The 20,850-nt window shown below is 33.6% G+C and overlaps 1 protein-coding gene and 1 pseudogene across 7 annotated transcripts in view; both read left to right on the forward strand.

Annotated features, from left to right (window-relative positions):
- LOC141549036 (cell growth-regulating nucleolar protein-like) overlaps positions 1-2,157 on the forward strand; it is a 64,427-nt pseudogene extending 62,270 nt beyond the window's left edge.
- Positions 1-20,850, forward strand: part of TENM1 (teneurin transmembrane protein 1) — a 3,105,198-nt gene that overhangs the window by 2,214,457 nt on the left and 869,891 nt on the right. The gene's annotated exons all lie outside the window — the stretch shown is intronic.

Raw genomic sequence — 20,850 nt, forward strand, 5'->3', positions numbered from 1 at the left:
TACATGAGATAGGAATAGGTACTAGACCTGTGATTCTATTGGTATAGTGAACTTCCAAGTTGGTTACATGATTTACTTATATTCAAATACAGCCAGTTTGTGTAAAAATTGGGACTGGAGCTCAGGTCTTCCTAGATCCAAGGACAGCTTTTAATTATTATAGCATGCTCCCTCATAAATATATCTATGTAAATAAACACATATCATATTGTTCTCTTTCCCCAAAAGAATGTTTATAAGTTTTATTAGCATTTTGTTTCTTACATCACCATCATCACCCCAAATATTTCCCCCACCATGTCCCCTATGCTATTTCATAGCATATCAAAAAAGATTTTAGAGAAAAATAATTAGCACAAAAATTGATCATAACCTTGACAAATTCAAAAACATATGAAATGTGTAAATCTTATGGACTTCCCACCTCCAAAAAAGAATTGGCAATGACTCCTCAAATCTCTTCATTTGATTCCTGCTTGGTTTTCACAATCTCATTACCTTCACTTTAAATTTTTGATGTTTTGTCAATCTTTCTATGTATAGTGTTGTCATTGATGTATATATTATTTTCTTGGCTCCTTTATTTCACTCGGCATCAATTTATATGTATCTTTCTGTGATTAGCACAATCATTTCTTACACTGTAGTAGTATGCTAATACATTCTTGTATCACAATTTGTTTAACCATTCCCCATTTGATGGACATCTCCTTTGTTTCCCATTCTTGGCTATTCCCACCACCCTCTCCAAGCTGGGGAGTCCCAGAGAGTCTGTGTAGGCTGAGGGAAAGAGGCTGACGCTACCCCTGGGGAGCCCACCTGCACAGTGCAGGCAATTGAAACAGTTATCCAGATGATAGCATAGAGGTCCCTGGCCAATTGATTGTGGATAGCAGCTTATCTTCTGGTCACTTGCCCTCACTTCCACTAGCTGCTAAGACTTCCCTATCAAGCAACCCTCCCCGCAGGATCACAAGACTTCAAGTCAAGAATTTCCCCTCTATTTTGAGTAGAGTAAAATTACTACTAAAATATTTTTTTACGTGCAACGCATGTGGAGAATCAGTGAAGAAAGGCCAAGTGAAGAAACGTGTGGAGATGTACAAAAAGTGTCAATACATTTCTTGTGGCAAGGATTTTTGGGATGATGAATTAAAAAACCTGAGAAGTTTATCACGAAGGTTATGAGATAAAATCCAAAAAAGAACTGAAACTACAGAAATGGATTCAGAAGGTTCATTAATTAATGAAGAAAACCAGTATTAGCTTCAAATTGCAGGAGATTTTTGAAAAATGTAGTAGTTTTGACAACATTACATAAAAAAACCAAGTTTCAGAATTGGATGAAGAACAGTTTTAAAAATTATAACTGTGTTCAGGAACAGGTGTGGAAGATTTTGTGGGATATTTTTTTCTGAAATGAATGATTGAATCAAATACAAAAGAACAAGAGAAACGACCTCTTAACCAGCACTCAGAAAACAAAGTCAAGACAACCCACCCTGAAGTCAGTGAAAACCAGTTGGACAATCGGAGGGGAAGGAGAACAACAGTAAATTCAGGGAAGGGCAACAGAAGAACAGTAAAAAGCAAAAGAGCTGAAGTTAGAAAACCATCAAGAAAATTCAGATGATCCAAAAGCTAAAAAGCACATGAGGGCCCAGATAAAAGTGGATGCCAAAAGGAAAGGAAAGCCAAAATCAGCAGGAAAAAAGGGAAAATTTAAGAAAATGCTAAGAAGGAATGTTCAGTGGAGTCAGAAATGAAGAGAAATAGGGATCATGACAATGAAAGAAGATGGAAGTGCCTGCAGAGAAGAGGAAATGGAAGCACCCACAAGAAGCTAATTCTAAAAAGAAAAGAAAAAAAAAAAGAAAGAAAGAAACCTGCTGAAGACATTAATGTAGAAACTAAAGAGAGTGAAATGACTATAAAAGGGAAATTCTCCTGGAAAGAAATTATCAAAGCTGTTGCGAAACCAGCTCCTGACAGTTAAACTCAGTTAAAAAATTAATGGAAAAACTTTTAGTATAGTACTGTGCTGTGACTGTCAAATACCACAAATCTGAAGAGGAATTGCTATTCATCTTTAACAAGAAAATCAACAAGAATCCCACCTTTAAGCTCTTAAAGGAAAAACCCAAGCTTTTGAAATGAAATGTTTTTTAAATATTGTTAGTGAATGCACAGTGCTCCTGATTTCTACCTCTGCTATCCATCACTATTTGTAAAATAATTGGAGAATGAGACAATTACTAACAAATTTGTGTTATTGTTTTTATTGTTTAAATGTTAAGGAAAATGAACATGTTTGGTAGAGCTTTTAACTGAAAATAAAGATAATTGCTGGCCACTCTCCTAAAAAAATGTGATGTTTTGTAGCATATTTTGTAATATACAGGGACTTTATGCTTATCAGTGGCTTCCCTTGTTGAAAAGCCCAAAGGGTATAAACATTTTATACAATTTATTAGTTTAATTACAAATATGATTTCCAAAAAGGTTGAACCACCATCATTGTATCAGTCAGCCTATCCTTCCACAACCTCCCCTAAACTGAGAGTTGCCACTTTGTTTGGCTATTTTTCCAATTTGTAAGGTATGAGATAAAACCTTGGCTTTGTTTTGATTTTCATCTCTCTTATTATTTGGAATTTGGAGCCCTCCTTCATGTGGTTGTTAATATTTTATAATTCTTTCTTAGAATACTTTGTTCCTATTTAATGATTAATTAACTATTGGGGAATATCATATATATATATATATATATATATGTATATATATATATATATATATACATACATACACACATACACACATATAATAAATATATATTTATTAATTTTTATATATCTTAAATACTAAACCCTTTTTAGACAAATTTGATACAAAGATGTTTTGCCATTTGACTATTTCCCTTTTTATCCTAGATGCATTCATTTATCTATGCAGAAGCTTTTAAGTTTCAAGTAATCAAATTATCTGTTTAATCTATCTTAATTGCCTTTATTGTTTGGTTAAGAAACATCTCTTCCTCATAGATGTAAAAATTGCTAGCTAGGATGTAGTACAGGATGAGAAACCACTGACAAAGCTCAGGGTACAGATGAAGAAAATGGACCTTTTTCCTTGAAAGTCCTTCCCATAAATTGATACCAGAGACCAAAAAGGGTATTTACTCTGTTTTTCTTTTATTTTTTTTTATTATACAGTCTTTAATATTAAGATTGTACATCCATTTAGGATGTATTGTGGATTTTGGTACAAAGCGTTGACCGAAGTCTAATTTCTGCCAGACAGCTTTATAGTTTTCCCAGCAATTTTTATCAGATAGGGAATTTTTTCCTGGGGAATTCATGTTTTCTACTTCATCAAACACTGGGTTATTGAGTTATATTGTTTCTGAATATCCTTTGTCTAATCTGTTCCATTGATCTATCTCTCTGTTCCGTAATCACTACCAGATGGTGTTGTTAACTGCTGCTTTATAATATATTTTGAGGTCTGATAGTGTTATTCCCACTTCATCCCTACTTCTTTTCATAATTTTCCCTTGATATTCTAGATCTTTGTTTTTCTAAATGAATTTTGTTATTTTTTCATCAAGTTCTGTAAAGTATCCCATTGGTAATTTGATTGTTATAGAATTAAAAGTGTAAATTACTTTTGGTAGAATTATCACTTTTATTATATTGGCATAGCATAACCATGAGTACTGAATATTCCTATAGTTATTTAAGGTTTTTTTTTTTTTTTTAATATCTTTAAGAAGCACTTTGTAATGGAATCTGTGTAAGTCTTTTATGGGCTTCGGGAGTCTGATCATCAGATATGTTATGCATTTTGTAGCTATTTAAAATGGGATTTCCCTTTCTAGTATTGCTTTTTCTATTTTGTTATTATTATATAAAAGTGCTGTTGACTTTTGAGGATTTATTTTGTAGCCTGAAATTGTGCTATGAAATTTGTTTCTTGACTAATTCCCTAGAATGTTCTAAGGAACCCATCGTATCACCAATAAACAGGGATCATTGTTTCTCCTTTTTACCTATCTTTCTTTTTAAAATTTCTTTCTTTTACATCACTGTTGCTAGAATTTCTAGAACTTTGTCAAATAATAATGAGAAAAGTGGGCATCCTGGATTTACTACTCTACTTATTGGTAAAAATTATAGTGTATTCTCATTGCATATGATAATCATATTTAATTTAGAAGGATACATTTTAATGAATCAAAAAGGTCCCTTGTATACCTACAATTTGTAGCATATTTGTGTAAAAGTGTTCTTTGTCCAAAAGGCTTTTTCTACATATCTTGAGATAATAATGTGGTCTATACTATTAATCATGGTGATTATTTTCTTATTGTTGAACTATCCTTGCATCCCTCATATTAATCACATGTGTTCTTAATGAATGATGATGTATATAAAGTCATTTGAACTATAAAAGACTTACCAGGTTGATTTATAATAGTTGCTTGTAGACTATAAGAGAAATGAGCCAAGACTCTGGGTTTGAGTCTTGGCTCTGTCCCTATATGGGATGCTTTCAATAAATCTATTTCTATTTCAGGGCCTCTCTTTCATGTTCTATTAAATGAAGGAATTGGTCTACGTGATTTCTAAGATCCTTCTCCAATCTCCGCCTTTATGATTTTAATGATTTTGTCAGAAATCACTGAATAAAGAGGCATCTAGGTGATGTTGTAGAAGATAGAGCACTGGCCCTGGACTCAGGAGGACCTAAGTTCAAATTTGGCCTTGGACTCTTAACATTCACTAGCTGTGTGACCCTGGGCAAGTCACTTAACTCCAATTGCCTCACCAAAAAAAAAAAAAAAATGCTAGCTAGTACATAGTACTGGATGAGAAGCCACTGATAAAGCTCAGAGTGCAAATGAAAATGGACTCTTTTCCTTGAAAGTCCCTCCCATAAATTGATATCAGAGATAAAACCTTGTGTGTTAAATTTCAGTCAGTAGGTTAGTAGTGACACTGCCATGATAAGTGACACAGATTGCTCAAATAAACAGGCTAACAGCATTAGCTTTTCTGAGGAAGAAACATGTATGATGGTATTAGCAATGACCAAACAAAGATAGCAAATAAAAACAAGCCTGTAGAGATCTTGGCTTTCATAGATTTGCCACACATTATATCAGTCAGATAGCACTTTGTGCGAACCTTATTACTAAGTACCTTTATTTTCTTCTCGCCTTGTCATTAACATCGCTTCCAAAAACATCTTCGCTAAGCACCTAGTTTATGAACCTTGTATGATTTATAGATTAGCAAGGTTAAAATTGCATTACAAAATAATCTGTTGCCATTTCTGTAGTTAAGGATGAAAAGTCACAGAAGCCACCGACTCTTTGCCTTTCTCCACCCCCACCCCCAATTAATTTCTCTGTCTAAAATGACATTCTCCAGAACTTACTTTGGGGGCTGATATTATTTAAGTCAGAATGTGGAGAAAGAAGCATTCGGTGAATTAAATTAAGGATCTTGTTCATTTGTAGCAATTATCTAATTTTTCCAATTCTGATTTCCAGGAGACTTGAAGAACAAGGTACTATGCATTGATTAAATTTTTAATTGTCAAAATGATTACTTCAAAAAGGAGAAAGTTGTTTTTTTTTTTCAGAATGCAATGTTAGTCAAATAAGTTTTCTTTGTCCAAGTATTGCAATTTTGTATATATAAATAAACAAATCCATCTTACATGTGATACAGTCTGAAAAGCCAAGGGTACAAAATGTTGTCCTTCTTTGTACCTTACCATCTCTTCTACAAAGAGGAGTATTGAAAGATTATAGGAAGTGGCTGATAAGCTTAGAATGATCAAAGTGTTCCTTTGCTTTCCTTAACTATTCTTTCTTGAAAGGGAATGGGGGGCACATTGTAACATGACAGCAATGTTTGATTATTTTTTGAGTATCAATAAAATATTGGAGTAGACATCCAGGGAACTCAGAGTGAATGGTCCTTTTGGATATCTTAACCTATAAAAGAATCTCCTCTTTTCATTGCATCAGAATCTATTCTTGTACCAAAGTGTTTAGATCAAAGTTTCATAAACTGTGGGTCTCAACCCCATATGGAATGCGAGGGTCACAAAAAATTGGCAACAGTAAAAGATTTCTGAATGTGCAACAACCAAAAATTAAAATCAAATGCATAATGAATCGAAGATGTTTCTGGCAGCACTTGCCTATGTTGCACTGCGTAACTTCATTGAAGCCTTGTTTCTGAACACACAACTTATGTACTTTGCACTGCGCAGGTCCTCATGCCACGCAATGACAATAAACACTGCCAGAAATAGCTCAGATTGGATGTGGGGTTGCATAAAAATGTCTTAGGCGAAAAGGGGTCACAAGTGGAAAAAGTTTAAGAAACTCTGGTTTAGATAGATAAATTGCTTTACCTGTACAACATGACCAGTTCCTCTATATTCCTTGCCACTTGTATTTCTTTAAGCATATTCAAGACTTCTGAGAAACTTTTATTTTTATTGTGGCTTCAAAATATTATCTTTTTTATCTTTCAAAAAAAGTTGGTTTTTTTAATCACCTTTCAACTTTTATCTCACCAGTTGAAATCTGTTCTCCTTTCCTATTACTTTATTTTAATATAGATAATTTATTAGGAAAGAAAGAAGAAAACAAGTCGTGATTTAAGTGCATACTGTGTTCTAGGCACTATGCACTAGGTAGAGCCAGATTTTCCTGACCCTATCATGGTTTAGAATAGTACCCCTCTATTCCCATGCCATAAAACAAACTCAATTTTAACATCAAGTTAAAAGTCAAGACATAGACTGGAAAAAATGAGCAGACAACAAAAAGAACCTGAACACAAAAATCTACTATTATGATATGGAATATGAAGACACAATATCAAAAAAAGGCAGTGATATCATATCAGCTACAAGCAAAACCTTAAAGGAAAAAAAATAAATTTCAACAAGAATTCCTGGAAGAGCTAAAAATTATTATTTGTTTTTTGCTGAGGCAGTTGCCCAGGGTCACACAGCTAGGAAGTGTTAAGTGTCTGAGTCCATATTTGAACTCAGGTCCTCCTGACTTCAGGGCTGGTATTCTATCCACTGTGCCACCTAGCTGCCCCAGAGCTAAAAGTTATTTTCAAAATTAAATAAGTGTGGTAGGGGAAAAAATAAGAAAAGAAATGAGAGCAATGCCAGAAATTATTAGAAGATAATAAACAGATTGGTAAAAGAGGCACAAAAATATTAATGCACTCTTTAAAAAACAGAATTGGCCAAATTGTAAAAGAAGTGCAAAACTTTACTCCTTAAAATTAACTCCTTAAAAAGCAGAATTGGACAAATGGAGGGAGGGAAAGTACAAAAGCTTGCTGAAAAAATATTGTCTTTATAATTTAATTATTTCTAATTAACATATTTATATGTATGTGTATATATATAAATTTATAATTAGAAGTAGAGAAATTTCTTTATAATTAGAATTATATTACATTTATTATTATTATATTTATTTTAGAAGTGGAAAAATGGAAGACATAAAGAAATAACAAAAATAAAGTTAAAAGAATGGAAAAATAGAAGAAAATGTGAAATATCTCATTGGAAATATAACTGATCTGAAAAATAGATCAAGGAAATTTGAATTTAAGATTTATTGGAATGTCTAAAAGCCATGATGAAAGAAAGAGCCTAGATATCTGCAAGACAAAGGAGATAGGATTATAGCCAAAATAACCTACCAAACAAAACTGAGTGTAATAATTCAGGGGAAAACATAGACATTTATTAAAATAGAGGACTTTCAACAATTCTTGATGAAAGGACCAGAACTGAGTAGAATATCTGGCTTTCAAATATGAGATTCAAAAAAAGTATAAAATATAAACTTAAAATAGAAATCATAAGAGATTCAGACCATAGTTTACATTTCTATATAGGAAGATGATATAGTTAACTCCTAAGAACTTTTTCAATATAAGGGCACTTAGTAGAATTCCACATAGACTGAGTGTGTGGGAATGACTCCATTATGTTTGATCTTAAAAAAGTAGAGAATGGAAAGGAAGAATGGTGGAAATTATCTCACATAAATGTGGTAAACAGTGTTTGAACCTTACTTTCACCTGATTTGGTTCAAAGAAAAAAGCCCAATTAAAAGGGATAAGCAAGGAAATTACATCTTGCTAAACGATATCATAGACAATAGAGTAATATCAATATGAAATATATGTGCACCAGATGGCATAGTATCCATATTCTTACAAGAAAAGTTAAATGAATTACAGGAGAAAACTGACAGTGAAATCATACCGGTTAGAGACTTCACCTCTTTCCTCTCAGAGCTAGATAAATCTAACTGTAAAATAAATAGGAAAGAAGTTAGGGAGATGAGTAGAATTTTAGAAAAGTTAAATATCATAGAACTTGAGAGAAAATTGAATGGGAATAAAAAAAATCAAAAATCACTTTTTCTCCATTGTACATAAATTCACAGACACTGAGCAGGTATTCAGGCATAAAAACCACACAAACAAAAGCAGAAAAGCTAAAATATTAAATGTACACTTTCTGGACTATCATTCAATAAAATTTTATTCAATAAAGGGCCATGGAAGCACAGAATTTAAAATCAGAAAGTAGCTGGGGCCCCGGACTAAATGATCGAGCAGACAAAGGCATTGGAGACACCGAAACATGAAAACATAATGTAGGGCCACCACTACAGTGGCTGTTGGTAGCCGTGCTGCTTTGGGCTCAAACCACACCTGGAATTGGAATCAACATTGGGATGATGTAGATGTTTGTGGTCATAGACACTTCTGACCTGGCAGATTGAATCAAACTTTTTCCAATTTAAATTGAGGTATTCAAAGAGGGTACATCAGATAGCCCAATCACAGAATATGAGTATTTGTCAGATCATAAATCCAGGCAGTAGCCGTTTGTTTTTCTTCTAGAACTTATAAGAAAAGCTGGTATACAAGTAAAATGCTCCCCAAAGATTTTTGATAGCATGTCAGGTAATTCTTTCATGTAAGACGCATTCATATACCTCTATGGAATACTGAGATTGAGACCAAGATTATAAGAGAGAAGGAAACATATTCATTGTAAACTATACTGAAAGAAGGTTCTTCCTAACAGAGATACAACAAAAAAGAGTTGCTAATTCAAGTGGCAGATCTGGAGGATTCTGGAAAATTTACAGTGGCATTCTGCTATGTTTACATTGAAGGCTCATAGCCATCTGGCAGAACTCTGGCTCCCTCTGGGCATTCGGGCCAGGGCCTTGGTCCTCTTCACCATTATTTCATCTCTGAACAGAGGAGAAAGCTTGATGAGGTCACAGAAGATGAGGATGGCAGGTTTGTGTCATTGAAAAGCAGTGTGCCTTCAAATGACAAAGATAGAAAAAAGTATTTATCAGAGAAATGTCAGCTGAGCAGAGGTGATGTCTCATAAAGGCCTCACCTGGATGGATAGTTGTATGTGTTTCTTTGTGATGTAACAGAGTGGATTCCTAATGAACCTTGCAAAATACAAGTCGTCTCCACCACATTATATAGCAAAGTAAGCTGTAAATTCAAGATGTTTTTAAAATTGTCGAAGAATGATAGTTTTTGTTTTTGTTTTTCTTACATTTATTTTTTTTCCCCTTGGCCACCAGTCATTCCCGGGAGAAATGGGGTAAAATATATCACAGTGTGTGTGTCTATCCTCTTCTGGATTTCTCTATCCTTCTTCTGGGTAGTGAGTCAGAATTAGGGAGAATATTCTCTTGACTCTGTTTTTTTAGAGTCCTGGCTGCCAGTAAGGGAGAAGATTAAATAGTGGTTGGCCACATGTTCAGAAAGGGTAGAGTGTGTAATATTGTGTAGTATTGGGGCTGGGAAATGAATCCAGTGGGGGCAGAATATAATCTGCTTCTGCCCAACTAATCAAATGTAGTTACTTTAAAAATTAGTTCTACTAACCTGTCTGGCTGAAACAATTGTTAGCTTGTCTTTAAAAAAAAAAAAAAAGCCATATTTAAAACCATAAGTATTAGTTGCCTGTTTTGGGAGATGTTCAAATGACCTTTTTTGCGACCTGATATGACCTCAGTGGTTAAGAATAAGTGACAGGCAAGCCCCTCTCTTATTCCCTGAAATGTTCTCACTGGCAACATGCCCATACCCCTGAAAGGTCCCTTGCTTATTTAGTTCACAATATAATTAATATCCATGCAGGGTTACCCACACCACCTACTTAACAGATATTTCAGGATTGTTATATTAATCTCAATATTCCAAGCTTGCCATTTATGGCCTTCTCTCCCAAAATACTATCTTCCAGGTAGACCATGTTAAAAATTATATTTGAAATCTAGCAAGGTTGATAAATCTAGCAATTTATTGCACAGACTTTTATTTAGTATCTTTGTAATGTCATTAGCACAGTGGAGAAGCTACATTGTTAAGTCAGGGCTTCTTAAACTTTTTCCACTTGTGACCCTTTTTGCACAAGAAACATTTATGTGACCTGATCTCAATTCATAGTCAAGGTGTTTCTCGCAGTGTTCATTGGCACTGCATGGTGTAAGGGCATATGCAGTATGAGGGCTGCAGTGACATCACATGATGCAACATGGGCAAGCACTGCCAGAAACACTTCAGAACCATTGCAAATTTGATTTTAAGTTAATATTTTGTTCATTGTGCATTCAGAAACTTTTTACTGTGCCCAAATTTGTGTTATCTCCCATATTCAGCTATACAGCTTCATTTGGGATTGAGTCCCACAGTTTAAGAAGCTTTGTATTAGGTGGCAGGATTATTGTGTCTTCTTAGGCTATGTGCATATATAATAAGTCATGATCTTCATATGCATGTAACAGGCAAAGTAAAACCAGTTCTGCTTCAAATAATTGACTTCTTGTGCCTCTCTGACCTGGGGACCCGTGAGTGAATAAATATATGTGTGGTCTGTGCTCCTTACCAGTCTTCCCCTAGTATTCTGAGACAACCCTCACTATTAGCATTTCATCAATAAGCACATATTTTTCTGTTTTCAAATAAAATGGAAATGAAACAGTCTAATCCTGAAGAATAAGTAGGTCAATTTCCAGTAAGATCAGGAGTGAAAACAAGTTGCCCCCATCACCATTACTATTAAATATTATATTAAAAATGTTATATTTAGCATTAAGAGAAGAAAAGAGATTGAAGAAATTAGAATAGGTGATGAGGAAACCAAATTATCATTCTTTGCTGATGATATGATGGTATACTTAGAGAATTCGAGTGCATCAACTAAAAATCCACTAGAAACAATTCACAACTTTAGGAAAATTGTAGCATACAAAATAAATCCGCACAAATCATCAGCATTTCTACATGTTACCAACAAAGTCCCATAGTAAGAGTTACAAAGAGAAATTCTATTTAAAATAACTAACTATATTTAATATAAAATATCTGGGAGTCTACCTGCCAAGAGGAAGTCAGGAACTATATGAACACTATTATAAAATATTTTCCAACAATAATGTCAGATCTAATCAATTGGAAGAATATCAAATGCTCATGAGTGAATATAATAAAAATTACAATTCTATATAATCTACTTATTAAGTGCCATACCAATCAAACTCCTAAGGGATTATTTTACAGATCTAGAAAAAATAATAACAAAGTTCATCTGAAAGAAGAAAAGGTCCAGAATTCTAAGTGAAACATGTTCAAAATAGTTTATAGCAGCCCTTTTTTATAGTGGCAAGAAACTGGAGAATGGCTGAATAAGTTGTGGTATATGAATGTTATGGATTATTATTATTCTGTAACAAATGTCCAGCAGGATAATTTCAGAGAGGCCTGGAGAGACTTACAGAAACTGATGCTAAGTAAAATGCACAGAACCTGGAGATCATTGTACACGGCAACAATAAGACTATATGATGATCAATTCTGATAGACGTGTCTTTCTTCCACAATGAGATGATTCAAACCAGTTCCAATTGGTCAGTGATAAAGAGAGCCATCTATACCCAGACAGATGACCATGGGAACTGAATGTGATTTGCAACATAGCATTTTTGCTCTCTTCATTGCTGCTTGCTCGAGTTTTATTCTGCCTTTTTTTTTTTTTTCATTTTTCTTGGGCAGCATGATAATTGTATAAATATATATGCATATATTGGATTTAACATATATTTCCACCATGTTTAAAATATATTGGACTACTTGCCATCTAGGGGACAGCATGGGGCATTGGGGAAGGGAGAGAAAATTGGAGCACAAGGATTTGCAAGGGCTAATGTTAAAGAATTGTGCATGCATATGTTTTGAAAAATAAAAAAGCTTTAATAAAAATTAATTAATTATAAAAAAGAGTTTAAAAGGAATTAATGAAAAATAAATGCAAATGAAGGTGATCTACCTGTACCAGACCTCAAACTGTATTATAAAGCAACAGTCATCAAAATCTTTTGGTACTGGTTAGGAAATAGAGTATTGGGGCAGCTAGGTGGCACAGTGGATAGAGCACCAGCCCTGAAGTCAGAAGGAGTTCAGATCTAGTCTCAGATACTTAATATTTCCTATACTTAACACTTCCTGACAGTATCATTTTGGGCAAGTCATTTAACCCCAATTACCTCAGCAAAAAAAAAAGAGTAGTCAATCAATGGAATAGATTGGGTTCACAAAATGCAATAATCAATGACTATAGTAATCTAGTTTTTGATAAATCCCAAAATCCTAACTTCTGGGATAAGAATTCACTGTTTTACAAAAATTGTTGGGAAAAGTGGAAATTAATATGGCGGAAACTAGGCATTGACCCAAACCTAACACCCTATACCAAGATAAGGTTGAAATGTGTTCATGATTTATCCTTAAAGAGTGATACTATAATCAAATTAGAAGAACAAAGGATAGTCTGCATCTCAGATCTGTGGAAAAGGAAGGAATTTGTGGCCAAAGAAAAACAAGAGTACATTATGGTATGCAAAATGGGTAATTTTGATTATATTAAGTTAAAAGTTTTTTGTTTGTTTGTTTGTTTTTTGTGCAAGCAAAACCAGTGCATACAAGATTATAAGGGAAGCCGTAAACTGGCAAAAACTTATATCCAAGGGTTTTGATAAAGATCTCATTTCTAAAACATATAGAGAATTGACTCAAATTTATAAGAATACAAAACATTCTCCAGTTCATAAATGGTGAAAGGATATAAACAATTTTCAGATGAAGAAATTAAAACTATTTCTGTTCACATGAAAAAATGCTCTAAATCACTATGGCTCAGATAAATGCAAATTAAGACAACTCTGAGATACCACTATACACCTTTCAGATTGGCTAAGATGACAAAAAAAGATAATGATGAATAGTGGAGGGGATGTAGGAAAACTGGGACACTAATATATTGTTTGGTAAAGTTGTGAACTGATGCAACCATTCAGGAGAACAGTATAGAACTATGCCCAAAGGCTGTCAAACTTTCCATATTCTTTGACCCAGCAGTGTCTCTACCTGGCCTGCATCCCAAAGAGACCATAAAAAAGAGGAAAGGATCCACTCATGGAAAAATGTTTGTACCAGCCCTTTTCGTAGTGGTAATTGAAATTGAGTGGATGCCCATCAGTTGGAGAATGACTCAATAAGTTATGGTATATGAATATTATGGAATATTATAGTTTCATAATAAATGATCAACAGGATGGTTTCAGAATGGCCTCTAAAGAGTTACATGAACTGATACTGAATGAAATGAGTAGAACCAGGATAATATTGTACACACCCATAACAAGATTATACAATTATCAATTCTGATAGACATAGCTCTTTTCAACAGCAAGGTGATTCAGACCAGTTACAATACTCTTGTGATGGAGAGAGCTACCTGAACCTAGAGAGAGGGCTCCAGGGACTGAGTGTGGATTACAAGCTAAATATTTTAACTTTCTTATTGTTGTTGATTGCTTGCATTTTGTTTTATTTCTAATTATTTTTTCCTTTTTAATTTGATTTTTCATATGTAGTATGATAATTGTACAAATATGTATAAAAATTATACATGTTTAACATATATTGGACTACTTGCCATCTAAAGGAGAAGATGAAGGTAAGGGATGGAGAAAAAAAATTGGAACACAAGGTTTTGAAAATAAAAAGCTTTATAAAAATTAGATTTCTTCAATAAAATATATTAAAGATAATCAGAAAATTAGAAAAAAAGAATAAATATGTCAAAGAACAAGTCATAGAAATGATAATTTCATTAAAGCTAGTGACAGCATTGAGACAACATAAGAAAACTTGTGGTATATAGCCAAAGAAATACTTCGTGGAAAATTGATATCTCTAATTGTATACATTAATAAAAGAAAGATGATATCAATAAATTGTAAAAATTGGCAATGTTGATACAAAAAATTATCATTTGTAGATGATATATTGGCATCATTAAAGAACCTTAGTGAATCAATTAAAAAACTATAGAAAAGAAAAAAAATTCTTCAAATAAACATCTAAATGGAAATTTTGAAAATCAAAGAAGATACTAATAAAATTGAAAGTAAAACCTCTCTGAACTAATAAATACAACTAAATTCTGGTTTTGCTTTTTCAAAGGATAGAAAAAATCTCTTTCTTAATTTGAATTTAAAAAAGAAAAACAAATTATCAGTCTCAAAAATGAAAAGACTAAATGCACTACCAATAATTGACAATCTAACAATCTAATAATTGACAAAAATTGACAATCTAAGTAAAATGGGTTAATGTTTACAAAAAATATAAATTGCCCAAATTAAGAGAAGAAGAAATAGAATGCTAAAACAATGGTATTAGAAAAAGTCCCTGCAAAAGCCATTCTTGAGTTCCCTAAGAAAACATTTCCACAACCAGATAAGAAGAGGAATTGCATTTAAAGTGACTGTAGATAACATAAAATACTTAGAAATCTACCTGCTAAGACAACCCTAGTGATTATGTTAACACAATTACCACACATTTTTTGTTACAAATAAAAACAAATCTGTACAATTGGAGAAATGTTAATTGTCCCTGGCTAAGCTGAGTCAGTATAATACAACTGCAAATTCTACATAAGTTAATTTATTTATTTGGTGTCACTCCAAACTACTAAAGAATTATTTTATAGATGTAAAAAAGAAATTTAAAAAATTAATCTGGAAGAAGTCAAAAATACCAAGGAATTAATGGAAAAAACGTGAAAAATATAGACCCAGCATACTAGATCTCAAATTATATTACAAAGCAATAATCATTAACAGAATCTGGCGCTGGTTAAGAAATAGGGTGGTATAGAGCACCAGCCCTGAAATCAGGAGGACCTGAGTTCAATTGTAGCCTCAGACACTTAACACTTCCTGGCTGTGTGACTCTGGGCAAGTCACTTAATCCCAATTGCCTCGGCAAAAAAAAAAAAAATGCTACATCAATGGAATAGATTAGGTACACAATATGCTATACCAAATACTCATCATAATCTACTGTTTTATAAACCCAGAGATCCACATCTTAGAGGTAAGAATTCACCATTTGACAAAACTTTTTGAAAAAACTAGAAAGTAGTTAGTCATAAAGTAGACCTAGATCCCATAATGTTTGCCAAGATAAGGTCAGACTTGATAAATTATTTAAAAATAAAGGGTGGTAAAAGTAAATTAGGGAAGCACAGAAAAAAAAAAAAAACTTGCCTGTTAAATCTATAGATAAGAGAAGAATTTATGACTGAACAAGAGATTGAGATGAATATAAAAAGTAAAGTGGATAATTTTGATTACATGACATTAAAAGGATTTTATACAAACTAAACCAAATGCAACCAAAATTAGAAAGAAAACAGGAAATGGGGAGAGGGATATAGCAAGTTTCTATCAGAAAAGCATCATTTCTCAAATATATCATGTACTGAACCAAATTTATAAACATTGAAGCCATCCCACAGTTGATAAATGATCAAAGAATATGAACACTCAATTTTCAGAAGAAGAAATCAAAGTTATTAATTGTCACATGAAAAAATGTTCTAAATCATTGTTGATTAGAGAAATATAAATTAGATGTCTCTGAGGTATCACCTCACACCTATCAGATTGGGTAACAGGACAGAAAAGGAAAAACAATGAATGCTAGAGAGAAAGTGGAAAAAATTGGATAATGATGCACTGTTGGTTTTTTGTTGTGGTGGTTGGTGTTATTTTAGTTTCCAGCATTCACTTTTATAAGATTTTAAGTTCCATTTTTTTTTCTCCTTACCCTTCCTCTCCCTACATGAGATGGCAAGCAGTATTATATAGGTTATACATGAATAATCATATTATATATATTTCCATATTAGTCATGTTGTGAAAGATGGATCAGAACAAAAAGGGAAAATCACTTAAAAAAAAGAAATATTATGTTTTGCTCTGCATTCAGATCTCATGGTTCTTTATCTGGATCTATATAACATTTTCTATCATGAGTCTTTTGGAATTGTCTTAGATCATTATATTGCTGAGAAGAGCTCAGTCTTTGAAAGTTGATCATTGTACAGTGTTGTTGTTATAGTGTACAGTGTTCTCCTGGTACTTTTCATTTCATTTGGCATCAGTTAATGTCTCTCCAGGTTTTTCTGAAATCTGCCTCAACATTTCTTATAACACAATAGAATTTCATTATATTCATATAGCACAGTTTGTTCATCGATTCCACAGTTGATAGACATTCCCAAAATCTCCAATTCTTTGCCACCACGAAAAGAGCTGCCTTAAATATTTTTGTACGTGAGGGTCATTTTCAGTTCTTTTAGATCTCTTTGGGATACAGACCTGGGAGTGGTTGTCATTGTTGTTTGTCCTTCATTATTTTTTTTTAATTTTTTATTATATATATATATATTTTTATAATATTATCCCTTGTATTCATTTTTCCAAATTACCCCCCCTCCCTCTATTCCCTCCCCCCGACGACAGGCAATACCATACATTTTACATGTGTTACAATATAGTCTAAGTATAATACATGTGTGTGAATATCATTTTCTTGTTGTACAATAAACATTAGAATCCGAAGGTACATGCAACCTGGGCAGACAGATATTAGTGCTAACAATTTACATTCACTTCCCAGTGTTTCTTCTCTGGGTGTAGCTACCTCTGTCCATCATTGATCAACTGGAAGTGAGTTGGATCTTCTTTATGTTGAAGATTTCCACTTCCATCAGAATACATCCTCATACAGTATTGTTGTTGAAGTGTACAGTGATCTTCTGGTTCTGCTCATTTCACTCAGCATCAGTTGATTTAAGTCTCTCCAGGCCTCTCTGTATTCCTCCTGCTGGTCATTTCTTACAGAGCAATAATATTCCATAACCTTCATATACCACAATTTACCCAACCATTCTCCACCTGATGGACATCAATTCATCTTCCAGTTTCTAGCTACAACAAAAAGAGCTGCCACAAACATTTTGGCACATATATGTCTCTTTCCGCTCTTTAGTATTTCTTTGGGATATAATCCCAGTAGTAGCGCTGCTGGGTCAAAGGGTATGCACAGTTTGATAACTTTTTGGGCATAATTCCAGATTGCTCTCCAGAATGGCTGGATTCTTTCACAACTCCACCAGCAATGTATTAGTGTCCCAATTTCCCCACATCCCCTCCAACATTTGTCATTATTTGTTCCTGTCATCTTAGCCAATCTGACAGGTGTGTAGTGGTATCTCAGAGTGGTCTTAATTTGCATTTCTCTGATCAGTAGTGATTTGGAACACTCTTTCATGTGAGTGGATATAGTTTCAATTTCTTCCTCTGAGAATTGTCTGTTCATATCCTTTGACCATTTATCAATTGGAGAATGGTTCGGTTTCTTATAAATTATGGTCAGTTCTCTATATATTTTGGAAATGAGACCTTTGTCAGAACCTTTGTTTTTAAAAATATTTTCCCAATTTGTTACTTCCCTTCTAATCTTGTTTGCATTAGTATTATTTGTACAGAAACTTTTTAGTTTGATGTAATCGTTTGTCCTTCATTATTGAAGAAGACCATGATATCAGAGGAGTGATGGTATGATATACAAATGAATTAGATTTAAGTGAGGGAGAGCTTTGCAAGGGCACTGGACTCACTTCCCATTTCAGAACCACCTGGGTCTATCTAATGGCAAGATGTGGATAAGGACAACTGGAGATGGTCTTGGAGCAGTGGGAGACCTTGGCCTTATTAAGCTTAGATCTTCAACAGATTTTAGTTCCACTGAGGCCATGCCCATTCAGTGATTAAGGCTGGATAGCAATTGAGGGCAAATGATCTTTGACCTAGTTCAAAAAAAACAAAACAAAACAAAACAAAAACAACCTTAATACAACCTCAATTAATTAATTAACAAAACTTGGAGGAGAAGATCCTCAGAGTTTCTGGACAAAGCAGAAATAATTGCTATTTTCATTCAATCTGAGTCAATCAGGACCCAAACTGGGATCCAGTGTCCAATTAATGAAGATCAGATTGGTTTTGATTCAAGGCATGGTTCTTAAGAAATAATTCTAGCTAGTAAACCCCAAGATATTTTGGAATGGTCCAGTGATCTAAAAGAAAAGAAAAATGTGTATAAAAGCATCTGTAGGAAAGGGTATGATATCCTATGTGGACAGAGGAAAAGAAGGAAGGAAGGAAGGAAGGAAGGAAGGAAGGAAGGAAGGAAGGAAGGAAGGAAGGAAGGAAGGAAGGAAGGAAGGAAGAGAGGGAGAGAGGAAGGAGGGAGGGAGGAAGGAAGGAAGGAGGGAGGGAGGGAGGAGTTTTCAAGTTGACCATTTGGGGGTCAGCTTTACTCATAGATTGTTGTTTCTATTGTATTCTTGAAGAGGAACATGACATCAGAGAATGTGATGGCATGATGTGCAAGTGAATTGGATTTCAGTAAGGGAGGGTTGAGCAAGGTCATCTGTCTCACTTTCCCCTTCAGAGCACTCTGGGGCCAGTGGCAAGTTATCCCTAGGAGAGGCATTGCTGGATGAAAGAATATTCACACTGTGCTAAAGCTTGTTAATGCAGTTGTATATTGGTTAAGGTGATATGGAATTATGCCTAAAGAGCTTTAAAGTCTTGCATTTTCATTGACCCAGTAATGCTCCCACTCATCTGGAAGCAAGCAAAGAAAATGGGGAAAGATCTATTTATACTAACATATTACAAAAGAATTTGAAATTTAATTAGTATATCAATTGGGAAATGGTTGAATACATGGTATATGATGTTGATGAAATACTATTGTACTTAAGAAATGATAAGCACAAAAAGTTATCAAACTGTGCTTACCCTTTGACCCAGCAAAGAGATTTTAAAGGAGGGAAAGGGACCCATATGTGCAAAAATGTTCGTGGCAGCCCTTTTTGTAGTGACCAGAAACTGGAAACTGAGTGGATGCTCATCAGTTGGGGGATAGCTGAATAAGTGATGGAATATGAGTGTTATGGAATATTATTCTTCTGTAAGCATTGATAAACAGAGTAATTTCACAGAGACCTGGAGAGCCTTACATGAACTGATGCTAAGTGAAATGAGCAGAACCAGGAGATCATTATACACAGCAACAATATACTATACAATGGACATAGCTCTCTTCAACAGTGAGATGCTTCAAACCAGTTCAATTTGTTCAGTGATGAAGAGAGCCATCTATACCCAGAGAGATGAGCATGGGAACTGAGTATGGAACACAACATAGTATTTTCACTCTTCCTGTTGTTGTTAGTTTGCATTTTGTTTTCTTTCTCGTGTTTTTTTTTTCCTTCTTGATCCAATTTTTTTGTGCAGCAAGATAACTGTATAACTATGTGTGTGTGTGTGTGTGTGTGTATATGTATATATACACATATGTACACATATATATACATATATATGTGTATGTATATAACATATATGTGTATATATACATATATATGTGTATATATATATATATGTATGTATGTATTTTAACACATTTAAAATGTATTGGACTACCTACCATCTAGGGGAGGGGGTGGAGAGAAGGAGGGCAAAATTTGGAACTGAGGGTTTTGAAAGGATCAATGATGAAAAATTACCCATGCATATATTTTGTAAATAAAAAGCTTTAAGAAAAAAAAAAAAAAAGAAGAAGAAAGTCAAGAAAAAAAAAGAAAGAAATAATGAGCAGGTTGATTTCAGAAAAATCTGTAGAGGCTTATATAAAGTGATGCAATGTGACATAAGCAGAACCAGGAAAATATTGTACAAAGTAATCATAATATTATAACAGTGATCAACTGTGAAAGATTTAGCTACACTGATGAAGACAATTGTGTAAGACAATTTCAAAGGAACTATGAGGGAAAATGCTATCTATCTCCAAAGAGAGAACTTATGAACTCTGAGTGAAGATTGAAACATACTTTTTTCACTTTATTTTTCTTGTTTATTTGTGTGTGTTTACAAAATGGCTAATCTGGAATTATGTTTTGCTTGCATGACTGGACATATATAATTTGTGTCATCTTGCCTGCCTTCTTAATGGGTGGTAAAGGGACAAGAGGGACATAATTTGGAAATCAAAATTGTCCCAAAATGTTAAATTTTATTATGTGATTATGAAATATTTAACAATGAATAGAAATTTTAAATTCATACCTATATATGTTTGTGTGATTATACATCATATATATATATATATATATATATATACCAAATTTCTGTATTTACTGTGTCCCCATAAATGTCTGATTTTGCATGATGAATTCTCTCTATCAATTACTATACATATCTATTAGTTGTTCTGAATACCTAAGTTTTTCAAAGTTGTTTTCCCATTATATAAATTGTTCTTT

This window comes from Sminthopsis crassicaudata, chromosome X (genome assembly GCF_048593235.1).
Source record: "Sminthopsis crassicaudata isolate SCR6 chromosome X, ASM4859323v1, whole genome shotgun sequence".
NCBI lineage: Eukaryota > Metazoa > Chordata > Mammalia > Dasyuromorphia > Dasyuridae > Sminthopsis > Sminthopsis crassicaudata.